At 37.6% G+C, this 13,704-nt stretch overlaps 1 protein-coding gene and 1 pseudogene across 2 annotated transcripts in view; one reads left to right on the top strand and one right to left on the bottom strand.

Moving 5' to 3' along the window:
- GRM8 (glutamate metabotropic receptor 8) overlaps positions 1 to 13,704 on the top strand; it is a 755,282-nt gene that overhangs the window by 252,947 nt on the left and 488,631 nt on the right. The window lies entirely within an intron of this gene.
- Positions 4,364 to 4,873, bottom strand: LOC114901810 (annotated as a pseudogene).

Raw genomic sequence — 13,704 nt, 5'->3', positions numbered from 1 at the left:
CTGACACAATAAATATTTCATAATGTCGCTGCTGTCAGGTTGTAGTGGAATTTGATTATGTGTAAGTTTTAAAAGTGGTGATTAAAAGAGGGAGAGTGAAAGAGAATATTTCACTTCTCTTAGAAGTTTTCATTCAATTTTCCATCAGAGAGCTTTGGGATACTCTTGTCTGCCACCTCCTCGCCCCATTTTTGCAGTACTCTATTATCTTTCCCCAACATGCCCCTGGAGTGGATGCAGTCATGTGTATCCTGTCAGGGTGTGGGGATGGCAAGAAAGAGGGACAGGAACCTGGACCCTGCTCTAGCTTACCGTTTAGTTGGGAGATAAGGCAAACATTCATTATAGTAGAAAGGGTACAGGACACCGTGATGAGAGGTGCACATTTCATATTATAATTTTGTCAACGTTATGAAAAGGAGATAAGCTTGAATAATCATGCACTGTTGAGAGAATTTAAGCTGGTAACCAAGAAGCAGAGTTATAATTTATTATTTTGTTAACTTCTAACTTAATAATTAGAGTACCCCAAAAGATAACAAAAAAGTAAAAAAACAAAACCCAAAATAAAGTGGTATCAGGGATGAAAAGTTAAGAGAATGAAGGAAAACTCACTGAAATGAGCAGCTGTTAGTAAAGTTATAGCTTGTCTTGGTGAATTAATCTAGTTAGTTTCAAATCATTTTGCTTTAAGAGCCTCAGTATGAACTCTGCATCTAGGTAGGGTTAATATTATAAGGGTAATGACCAAGTGACCATCTTAATGTCTGGTACCTCTGGAAATTTTTATTAATGGGATATAATTTTATAGGCTTGAAAGAGGTTATGTGGGGTCCTTTATTAAAAAAATCATATATCAATGTCTGGTCTGTGCTGGGAAATACATCCAGCCCCAGAGCCACAGAAATCACAATTCTTATACTCAGGAGCTTGTGGTCCAGGGGGGCTGGGCTTCCAATGCCCATTCAGCTCTCTTATTTTATGGACCTACAGCCAACCCTATCTAAATGCCAAAGCCAATTTGGCTATTTCAGTGAACTGAGTGATCAGATTAGGCAAAAATGCAAAATGGACAGTTAATCAGAACAATCCAACTGCACGTGTAAGCTGACACATACCTACATATGTTCCTGCCATTCAAGCTAAAATGTACATTTATTTATGTCAGTTAAAATTCTGCTTTCTTCCCATGAATACGAAGAACTCACTATCTACTGTTGTTAAATTTGACAAAATATCTGGAAATTACTAACCCAATTTTAAAATACGGTTTTATTGGCAGAAAAATGATTCCTATAAGTACACTCAGTAGAGCGCCTAGCACTAATAGGTACATAATTAACTTGACGAGTGAATGTTACTGGATGAAAGCAAATAAATCACCATCTCTCTGCAGAACTTTATTTTCTAAGAGTTAGTAGGACTCTTCTAACAAATCCTTACACTTATAAAGAAATAGACATTTTAGAAAAGTTATGGTTTGTGTTGGTTAATAAGTCTAGTTAGGTTCAAATTATTGTGCCTTAAGAGCTTCTATAGCAGTTTTCCTAGGAATGCTTAAAGTGATATGTGAAAGTCTTCTCCTGGTGTATCTAAATCCTCTGTTAAACTGACAAGTTGTTTTGATGTCCTTTGCACAAAATGACATAACGTCATTTCTTGTGTAGAGCAATGTGCTGGTTGGCAGTTGTTTGCTTGCTGTGAGGTTTTGATGGAAGTGTTTTGTTATAGTAGCTTGGTATATATTCCTCGGCTTTCAGCTTGAAAAGCTTAGTGCCGCTGGGCTGCCACTTCTTCAAATTAGGGACTCCAGTGTCTCACATTTTGAAAGCTCTATGCCAAGAGGAAAGTGGACCATTCATTTACCTGTTTTTCTGCAGTATCATTTCCTTCAAATCCCAAGCCTATTTCCACACACTTGCTAATTTAAAAAATGGAATGGGTGTCTACTCCCGTGGGTAGAGAAGAAATCTATTTATGACAGGTGTCAGAACTTGATCAGAAAGTTACTTAACTCTTTGGCTGCAGGACGATTTATAACGATATTTTATCTGCACAGGTGCATGTTTGAGATGTACCTGTGAAAAGATGTACTCCCTGCCCTTAAAGAACTTGGCATTTAATATGCAGAAATCGTGTTAGGATCTGCTATAGGAGAAGGCACAGAGCTGGATGGTGCACAGCAAGAGGGCACCTGGGCCAGTGTGTTGGGGAGCAGGGAGACCTTGGGTGCCTGTGTGGGAGCAGCCACAAAATGATTTCAGATATGAAAGCGAAAATGTTATACTTTTTTCACAAAATTAAAAGCTTTAATATTCTTAATATTGAAATTAGATTCCAAATATGGAAATAATTTTGAAGATGGAGAGGCAGCCTAGCAGAGTGCTGAAGAGCTCAGACTCTGGAGCCAGATTTCTAGGTTTGCATTCTGAATTCACCATTTATTAGCTCTGTGGACTTGGGCAAGAGCCTTAACCTGTTTATGCTGCAGTTTCTCTGTCTGTAAAATGGGGATCATGATACTACCTAACTCATAAGGTTGTTAGGAGGATTAAATGGATTAACATATATAAAAGGCTTCGAACACAGCAAGTACCATATGTGTCTGTTAACTAAATATTGCCATAGAAATACAGAAGGGTTTAAGCACAATTATTTGCCTGTGACCTGTGATATAACCTATGTCTTCTGTACTCTTCCAAGTCAATGAAATTAATTCTGGTAGCCTGAAGCTCCTATAAAATGGTATTGAGAAGTGGGTTAAACATTGATTGGCTATGATCTCATCTAGTGAAATTGCTTATGCATATTAATGTATATTGTATTACATGTATGTATGTTAATAATTTTGAATATTTTTCAAGGGATCTTGAAAAATATAAAGGTAACAAATATAAAAGTCTACAGATGGACTTCCCCGGTGGTCCAGTGGTTAAGACTTTGCCTTCCAATGCAGGGGGTGTGGGTTCGATCCCTGGTCAGGGAGCTAAGATCCCACGTGCCTCACAGCCAAAAAAAAAAAAAAAAACCCAAAAAACATAAAACAGAAGCAATATTGTAATGAATTCAATAAAGACTTTAAAAGTGGTTTGCATCTAAAAAAATGTAAAAAAAAAAGTCTACTGAGTTTCTCAGAGTTTAGTATATTTATGATAATAGAAACTAATTATGAAAAAGAAGGAAAAAATGTTGGACTTTAGTTACTTTAAGCATCAGTTAACCTGTATTAAAGACATAATACAACTACAAGAATTAATTTAACTGCAATAAAATATGACAGAAAGATAAATTTCCTTTCCCTTGATTGCTAGAGCAAGTTATGATAATAATAAGAGACTTGAACTTTCTTTTATACATCTAATCTTCATGAAAAAGGACATAGATATTTTTGAAAAGGTAACTAGAACATTCCAATAAAGAATCTTTCATTAGTTCTGCTTCAATTACTAATAAACTCAAATTGCAGTCATGTTCTTTGGGCATGTAAAATACATAGAAGATAAACATTTAGGTTTGAAATCACAATAAAGTAATGAGTTTGCTCTTTTTATTTGTTATCCTCCTGGCCAGTGGTGAAATTATTAATCACTACTAGATCCTGTGTTCAAAGGCTGGGCTGATTTTAGTTTGTGGATGTTGAACCAAAAGTTGCCTGTAGAATGTCAGTCTGTAATTAATTCAAGCTACTGAGCTTTGGATCCTATGGAAAAAGACATAGTGTAGGCTTCAAATGGGTGTAAAGGAAATGGAAAAGGTATATACAATTGGCTGAAATAGTTTGCTTGTGCTTCTTAAAACTCCCATTTATGTCAGTGAACTCAGTAAATTATCTCTAGAAGCTTTTTTTCTTCCTTCCCTCATGTGTGTGTGTGCGTGCATGCACGCGCGTGTGCTCTGTGGAAGAAGAGTTTGGTGGAAACTTGGGAGGAAGATAATTAGAGAAGTTTTAACTAGATAAAATGAGGAGACATATGCAGGTACATAATAAGTCATAGGAGCCAGTGGTATAGCAGCCTGAAAAATCCAAAATCATTTTCAGAGACCAAATAGGTTATTTATAATATGTGTAAATGAAAAGGTCACTTTAATAATAGAATTATTCAGTTTTAGCATTATTTTTTCAAAGCAATAAGTTCATGAAAATGAAATTTGATTCTATAGATATTAGGGAGCCAAGGTGGGTTCATAGGTAGGGTAATGACAAGCTATAATTTTTCTTATTCAAACAGTATTTATTTGTCTTCCCTCTGTCAAACCTTGAGTCAAACACTTTTCCTGGCCTACTTGGGAAGATACAAGGAAAGGAACATACAGAGCAGATGAGATGTGGGAGAAAGAATGCTGGGAGACGGAGATAGCTCTTTCACATGGCAAAGAGGATGAGAAAGGCCATCATCAGGCAAAAGACCCCCATGGTCTCCAAGAGGGCAAAGCCCAGAATGGCATTAAGAGCAGAACTGTTGCTTCAGAGAAGGATTCCTGGCATAATCAATGATGAGGCTCCCAAACAGAGTCCTAATCCTAGCCCCAGAACCAGCCCCTCTGACCATGGCAGCTCCAACCTCAATGAACTTGGCTGCTGTGTCAATGTTCCTTGAAATGGTGCCATTTTGGAAGCTGCTGCTAGGGATAAGTAAGGTCAGGGGACACGGGGCTGCCAAGCTGCTGAGGCTGTCATCTGTCGGCACCACCTCAGAGAGTGGTTGGCTCAGCAGCTGAGACGTGATCCTGACCAGTGAGGGGATGGAGATGAAGTTGGGGCAAGCATATGTTTTCTGGGGGTGGGGAAGTGGCAAGAGCTGCTCCCAGGGCAGAGAAGACAGAGAGGGGCAATGGCAGACTGTTTTAAGATTAACCATGATTTAGTGTACATGATCAATTGCAAGGAAGAGAAATTGAGACTTAAACCTTTTGGGGAGGTTGCTTTAGTAATCCAGGTATGAGTAGTGACAGCCTAGATGGTATAGCCCACTGGGAATAGAATAAAGATTTTAGTTCAAGAGACAGTCTGAAGATCTAATGACAAGGTGAAGAAGCTGGAGGTGGAGGTTTCCAGGAGGGAATGTCTTGTAGTTTTTGCTGTACTATTTGGGAATAGAAATAGTTAAGACTAGCCTCACCTAAAAATGTGATCACTGAAACTAAAAAGCCTGGAGAACCCTTGATGATGGAATAAAGCATACAGAATTAACTGTGGGTAGACAGTTAAATGAGAAAAAGGCAGAAAAAATAGTAAACAGTACTGTGGAAAATGGTTATTTTGATCATTTAAAATAATTAGTTTCAAGTACTTTTGTAATGGTGTCTTTCTTTATGAAAAAAATCTTGATTCATGATGGGAACACGACAAGCTCTTTTTCCTCAAGAAGGGACAAAGTTAAATAAAGCTTTGAAATCAGAAGTCTTAAGATGAAAAAAAAAAAAAAAAGCTGTCGGTAGAAATTCTAAAGAAAAAAGGAGACTGAATAAAAAAAACAGTAGATTCAAGGAAATCCTAAAACCATCAGTGTTTGCCATATGAAGACTGTCAAGGGAGAGCAGGCTGGCGACTGTAGGGATGGGCCCACTTGAATGAAACAAAAATTCCTTGTTGCCGTGAGGCTGAAAGGGAGATACACTAGCATTAAAATTCAAAACTTAGGGAGTTCACTGGTGGTCCGGTGGTTAAGACTCCGTGCTTCCACTGCAGGGGGTGTGGGTTCGCTCCCTGACTGGGGAACCATAATAAGATCCAACATGCTGTGCGGGGTGTGGCCAAAAAAAAGAAAGAAAAAAATCGTTAACTTAAATAATCTTTTCCATTAGCTGTTTACCTGTTATTGTTGGTTTTTCCACTAGAATGACAGCTCCATGAGAGCAGGTACATATCTGTTTTGTTCATGGTGATATATCCAGCAGCTAGAAAAGAAATTGATAAATATGTGTTGAATGAAAAATGAGTAAACAGTTTCACACTCTGATCTTTAGCAGGGGATGAGTCTGCCCAACTCCAAGAAAAAAGTTGGCCAAAGTCAAGAACAAAATGGCATCCTAGTCACTGGCCACATGTGGCTATTCAGCACTTGAAATGTGGCTAGTACACCAAGGAACTGAATTTTAACTGTAATTTTAATTTACTTAAAATTAAATTTAAATAGCCCTATGTGGCTAGTGGCTGCATTGGACAACACAGGTGTATAGAAAGACTTCACTCAGGAAAACCTGCCTCCTCTGGGCAGATGTAATCTGTGTGAGAGCAGTGGCTTTGTCAGGAACTAGAATCAGACTGGGACTTGTGAAGGAATCAAGGATCAGCTTCTAGGGCTATTTTTAAAAATTAATCTGTAGCCCAAGGGACAGAAAGAGTCTGTCAAACTCACATGAGGTCCCAGGTCACTTCACCAGGAAAGGAGACCAGAGAGGTATTTGGGGCCAAAGCCCTAAGTGGTAATAAAGTTGTGTTTACTCTGAGTGTCTTTATGAACACGTCTGTTAGGAAATTCACTGTCTGTGAGAGACATCTCTGTAGATGACTAGAATGAATTCAAGATTTAGGGATTTTGGTCACTTTCGTTGTAACACGATCAACAGTAATTGCATTCAATCATTAAAACATGGACTAGGCATATATGATAAACTCATAACAAGCGCTCGAACACCCAGGAACTCACAGTTTGGAAAAGCAACATCTTTGAATATTAAAGTATAGCAGAGAGTAAAAAGTACTTATATATGTAAAAATATTTATTAAATTAGAGAAACATTTGTCATACTTATACTTATCTAATTTATGTTAGATTTTGGAATGGTCTACTGTGGTTTTTGTTTTAGCAGATTTACCGACTTAGTTGTAGCTTACTTGGGCAAATATTAGAATTATTCAGATTTCCTTGAGCTTTCTGTTACTGGGCCATGGGAGGAAGAGGGAGTTGTTCAGGAGTGTGTTAAATTGGCCTTGTATTCAGAATTCACCCAGTAATAATACATATCAATATCATGTATTGAACTGTGTGTAGGAGCAGATGTTTGGCATGTTTCGGGCTGCTTTTGGGAATAGTCTCTATTGAATAAAGGAAAGTACACTTCACATCCATTCATGTAATTTATGAAAGTGAATAGGGATTTCGCACAAAGAAAGAATGCTAGATGGACTATTATATTTAGCAAGATAAAGCATGCTGTGCGCAAATTCCCAGAGTCAGCCGGTATAGAAGAGGACAAAGAGATATTAATACATTCCTGGGGAAAGAGATAATCGGTTCTCTAGAGAGCAAACACGTGGTTCTCTTAGGATTTCCTGAAGGCTTGGTTCCCGTCTCCAGGCTAACCATTTGCTTTCATTGTTTTTATTAGAGAAAATCTTTTGCAAGAACTTAATTTGCACCACAAGAAAATGTTTGAATATTGGAATATTGGGGCTGGGAGGGACTTTCAGAGATTATCTAGCCCTATCACCTATCTGATGCTTGAATTAATTTTGCAAAAGCTCTGCCAGGGATCTTCCAGTCAGGGCTCCAGTACATCCTGGAGAGAGTGGCCAGTAGCTCCATCCTTGGAGAACTTTGACACTGAGATATTAGTACGGAATCTAATTCTGCTGCTTTGTGCCTTCCATTCATTATCTTATTTGTAGCTATTGGGTCCAAACAACAACACCTCCAATTCTTTTTCCCATGAAAGTCCTTAGGATATTTAAACATGATTTTCAGGTCTCCAAGGCTAAAGATGCCTGATTCCTTCAAGAATTCCTTGAATGGTGCTGATTTGACACCATCTCGGATCACTCCTGAGTGTACCCAGTTTGTCCATCCATACTTATACTGCAGTACGTCTAGGATGGTCTGGGCTGCACAGAGACAAATGGAGTTTTTCTTCTTTTCATATAGATTCTCTCTTCTCCCTCTTTTCCTCTTCTCCTTTCTCCTTCCCTCCTCTTCCCTTCTTTCTTCATCCCTCCTATTATTCTATACTACACTTATTCATTCATTCAACAAACATTCTGTTTACTGTTGATTCATATTAACCTTTCTATAGACTAAAATCTCTAAGCCTTAGCTGCATGGATTGTCTCTAAGCCATTGCTACTGTCCAGTCTGTACAAAACAATTGTCCCTTTGGACTTAATCACCTCATTTTACATTTATGTCTATTACTTTTCATCTTATTGGATTTAGCCCTTGTTTCTAACATGTCAGCTTCTTTCTTGATCCTGATTCAGTCATCCAACATGGTCACTGGCCGGTCTACAAATGGTATGATGTCCTCTCTAGTCTCATCCAGGACATTGATGAGAATGTAAAATGTTGAAGCAAATGGAACCCAGGAAAGAATCCTTCTATGATGTTGGAAACCTAGAACCAGGTGGATGTTACTCTATTAATTAGCACCCTCTGGGTAGAGCTGTTGAAGCTGTTACTAATCTGCCCTAATATTCATGCACTCGGCTTCTCTTTACTCCATTTTGTCCACAAGGATAAGTTGAAAGATCTTCTAAAGGTCTCTCTGAAGGTGATGTGTGCTTGGTCTCTACATTTTCTATAATCCCAAGACTTATACCAAAGGAGGAAAGGGCATTTGTCTGTTATTCTTCCCTCCTGAAATTGTTGTGTCATCCTCTCTAGCACATTTCTTCTTAGGCAAGCAAAACCTTTTGCTTTCCTAACAGACATACAAGACTGAGAGAAGGATATTGGAAAAAGTTGAACATTCAGATTATTATTAGAAATGGCAAGGCATTTTATGGGAGTGCAAAACATAAGATCAAAATGCTTTGACTGTCAAGTGAGATCCACTACTTTCTGATCAGCAAAGGACTTGAACTAATTGATGTTTTTGTTAAAACAAATCAGAATCTTCAAAACTCTGCTAATGCTTATTTCTTAAGATTTTTCTTATGTCTTCCAAAGAACTGAAAATACTTAAAATCATCATATACACTGATATCATGAAAATTTAGGAAGTTTATGCATGTTTTGGTCAAAATAGATAAAGTACACAGAGAATTCTTTAATAAAGATAAACCCTTGTGGAAAGGTGTATGCAAATGAGTGAGTTGGATGTTACAGTGGTAGATGGGATTGAAGGATTACAAGACCAGTCTTTGTCTTTTTCTTTGGAAAATAAGGGTAGGGTTGCATTCATTGTGCAGCCCAACCATGAAAGACAGAATCAATTGAACAAATACTGTCCTCTATAGTAAAATAGGAATGAATTTTCTGTAAAGATATTGCTGCTTCCTCCTCACTTAAGTTGACAGATATTCTCTGTGACCAGTGTGACTGTGTCTAAGATGTCCTTATTCAGGTGACTGTGTTTTATATTAAATTATATTCTATAGTGGCTGAACCAATTCACATTCCCACCAGCAGTGCAAGAGTGCTCCCTTTTTTCCACACCCTCTCCAGCATTTATTGTTTCTAGATTTTTTGATGATGGCCATTCTGACCGGTGTGAGATGATATCTCATTGTAGTTTTGATTTGCATTTCTCTAATGATTAATGATGTTGAGCATTCTTTCATGTGTTTGTTGGCAATCTGTATATCTCCTTTGGAGAAATGTCTATTTAGGTCTTCTGCCCATTTTTGGATTGGGTTGTTTGTTTTTTTGATATTGAGCTGCATGAGCTGTTTATATATTTTGGAGATTAATCCTTTGTCAGTTGCTTCATTTGCAAATATTTTCTCCCATTCTGAGGGTTGTCTTTTGGTCTTGTTTATGGTTTCCTTTGCTAGCCACTATGGAGAACAGTATGGAGGTTCCTTAAAAAACTACAAATAGAATTACCATATGACCCAGCAATCCCACTACTGGGCATATACCCTGAGAAAACCAAAATTCAAAAAGAGTCATATACCAAAATGTTCATTGCAGCTCTATTTACAATAGCCCGGAGATGGAAACAACCTAAGTGCCCATCATCGGATGAATGGATAAAGAAGATGTGGCACATGTATACAATGGAATATTACTCAGCCTTAAAAAGAAACGAAATTGAGCTATTTGTAATGAGATGGATAGACCTAGAGTCTGTCATACAGAGTGAAGTAAGTCAGAAAGAAAAAGACAAATACCGTATGCTAACACATGTATATGGAATTTAAGAAAAAAAAATGTCATGAAGAACCTAGGGGTAAGACAGGAATAAAGACGCAGACCTACTGGAGAACGGACTTGAGGATATGGGGAGGGGGAAGGGTGAGCTTTGACAGGGCGAGAGAGAGTCATGGACATATACACACTAACAAACGTAGTAAGGTAGATAGCTAGTGGGAAGCAGCCGCATGGCACAGGGATATTAGCTCGGTGCTTTGTGACAGCCTGGAGGCGTGGGATAGGGAGAGTGGGAGGGAGGGAGACGCAAGAGGGAAGACATATGGGAACATATGTATATGTATAACTGATTCACTTTGTTATAAAGCAGAAACTAACACACCATTGTAAAGCAATTATACCCCAATAAAGACGTTAAAAAAATATATATTCCTCATGTGCAGTCATTTAAATTATGTAGACATTTTTGTAGAGTTTCATGATATCTTGTATTTCCTATTCTGTAATTAGAAACATGAAAAATTTTCAACATCACAGTTTTAAAAACATCATTTTTGTAAACCTTTAATATATAACAATAGAAAGGAATTTAATATGAGCCAGGAACAAAAGAGGTTTCCAAGGTACAAAAAAATTTTTTCGGAAGTATAGATTTCATTGGTAGTTTGTGTTTGTGTTTGTGTGTGTGTGTGTGTGTGTGTGTGTGTGTTCCTAATACAGTGAGAAAATGAGAAAATCATCTATACTAGTGTATTTTAAAATTTTAATTGTCATTGCTATAGTTTGTCACTATTTGAACCTTCAAAAAATATTCTTGATACTCTCTGACTTACATCTTATGTTTGTTTGTCCATCTGCACTAAGTATTTGTTATCAATTCCATCCATTAAAGGAGCAACTGGGCAGTGACAAGATAGGAAAGAGTTCAAATGAAATTTTCATTGCTGGAAAATTGCAAATGCAGCTATGATTTTATTTCAACATTTCATTGAAGATTTACATTCTTAGAATTTTCAGAAGCTAAAATGAATATTATTTTATTTTCTCGTTATAATTAACTCATGTGCACGGAGACTACCAGAGACCGTTTATTGAAGTTATTGGAAATCTTGAGCTCCCAAAGAAAAATGTCAGAAGATATTGCCCTGTTCTATGTTGCATTACAGACAGATGCACTTCCTGTGGGTGAGAGCATTAGTATTAAAGTTGAGGGAAGTTATGTGCTACTCCTGCCTTCACACAAAATTCCTAGAGTGAAGGGAAATTGCAATTACCTATTGATAAAAAAGTTACACAAAATCAGGGTTTTTTTGCAACACTTTACAAACTGCAGTTTAAAAATCAAGATGGAAAACAAAAATTTACTACGGCAAGCCCCAGTAATGTGACTTCCACCACCCTCCCTTCTCCCCCAAATGTAAATCATGTTTTTTCCCTTAAGAGTCTCCCCAAGTACTCCTCAAATCTCAGGATTGGAATTCATGTTTATGAAGGAAAAACTCTCTTGGCCTGACAACTTCCTGATCTGATTGGCTCTATCAATGGACTTATTTGTTCTCATTATGTGGGGAAATGCTATCCAATGGGAGAAGCTTAGAGGGTGCATGCTATCAAACCAAGATGAAATATCTTTGTTTCATTTGTAGCCTAGGGAATTGTGTGGTGGATTATGATATTAGGCTGTGTTGTAGTTCTAAGGATGGGGCTTCCAACCTGTGGGCTCTCAGTTTCAAGGCGTCTGAACTTTGAGTCCCCCTTGCAGCTGCCACACTGACTAGGTTAGTGTTTTTTAACCAGAATTGCACATCACAATAATCTGTGAAGGAAGCCCAAATTCACATCTGTACCTACTGTATTTTATCAATTCCAAGATGCACATTTTTTCACGTTTGCTCATTTCTGAAATCTAGTTGCTCTCACTTTTCATTAGTTTAGTCATGGTATAATTGCAGAATTTTCTTTCTTAGTGGTACCTAAAATAATGGTGCATCTTATAATCAATGGCATCTTAGTAGTTAATGAAATATGGGCTATATCAGAATCTTTGAGGGGGCAGGTATTGCATTAATTTTACAAAAGCTCTCCAGGTGAGTCCGATGCACACTGCTGGCTATAAATACACTGTACCAGCTTTGGCCTATTTCTCCAATTAACAATAATAATAAACTGATCACTGCCATGCATTGATTTTTCCCCTGCCAGGCACTGGGCTAAGCACAGTCCATATTTTCATCTCATTTTATTCACACAACAAACCTATTGGATAAGTATTATTGTCCCCACTAAATGGATTAAGAAACTGAGGTTTAGAGATGAAGTCACCTGCGCAAGGACATAAAGAGTAGAAGAGCAGGATATGAGCCCAGGTGGGCTGACTCCAAAGCTCTAACCATGACATTATATAGCAGTGGTTCCTAAAGTGTGGTCTGCAGACCAGCAGCGTCAGCATCCCCTAGGGACATATTAGAAATGCAAATTTTAGGGCTCTACCCCAGATGTAAAGAAACTCCGAAAGCAGAGCTCAGAAGTGTGTTTTAAAAAGCCCTGCAGGTTATTCTGAGGCAGCCTAAAGTTTGAGAAACATTGTTATATAGCATAGGAGTCTCCTACAATAGGAATAGGAGCCATTGCTAATAAATACAGGACCTAATAAAGCTGGCTGGCTCATATTTTAATCCTAAAATAATGCCATATTTGCAAGGTTGACTAAGCTTTTAGTTGCTTAATAACAAATAAAATTGCATTTGCTCAAATGTGCTTTAATTATAGTTCCCAGTAGGCAGAACTATGGTAACAAAATATACTAGGCTCTAATGCTTTTTGCATAATGAGCATAGTCAAAGTGTTTAACATGAATGGATTATAATTCCCCATATTAGATGGGAAAGCTCTAGAAGGACCACATACCTTTCTTGGGTCTGACCTCCTCTTGTTCTCAAATCTTAGTCTAATCTTATTATTTCCTTTCTTCAAAACTACAGAATACAGTATCTTTGTTCCTGAGAGGAAAGGACGAACTAACAAGATCCCTCTTTGTATTATCCTGGGTTGATAGATTGGTTAAAGCTAGCATTTGTAACGCAGTCAGAAATAAACAGTTTCTGAACAAAAGCTGACTAAAAAATGTAGCTGCAAAACAAAGAACTTGCTTGCTTTAGTGAAAAAAATTGATTGACATTAAGGTATTAAGCATTCCAAAAGGATAAATAAATTTGATTCCAAGGAAAAAAGGCAGTTTAAAAAATAATATACCAAAGAGACAAAGTGCAGAGATGCCTGGTGAATATGATTATGTCTACCCAACATCAGTACAGCTATTTGAAAAACACCACATTCAAATTGTAATGTTTTTGCTCTGTATGCTGCAAAATAAGCAATTTGATTGTTCTTTTCCCACTAAATTGATTGGTTTTTGAATGCATTATTTGACCCACAGTACTGTATTATCCGTGGCATTTGCCAGATGACTGAACTAAGTAGATGTCTTATTGTTTTTTTCTAATAGGCATGTATGGGGATGAAGATAGGGATAATTGGAAAAGAGGAAAGCATAGCGTTTGGAACTTGGCAGTGGAGATTTTAGAAGCATGAGTGGTCTTCAGCAGAGAAGACCTGGTGTTTGGCTGCAGTGACCTGCAGGCCCTGTCTCTGCCTGCATAGGCTTGTACACACT

This window comes from Monodon monoceros, unplaced genomic scaffold, assembly GCF_005190385.1.
Source record: "Monodon monoceros isolate NGI ecotype Baffin Bay Population unplaced genomic scaffold, NGI_Narwhal_1 Super_Scaffold_2, whole genome shotgun sequence".
Classification (NCBI taxonomy): domain Eukaryota; kingdom Metazoa; phylum Chordata; class Mammalia; order Artiodactyla; family Monodontidae; genus Monodon; species Monodon monoceros.
Note: the sequence above shows the minus strand (reverse complement) of the source record. Positions and strands in the feature narration are given on the sequence as shown.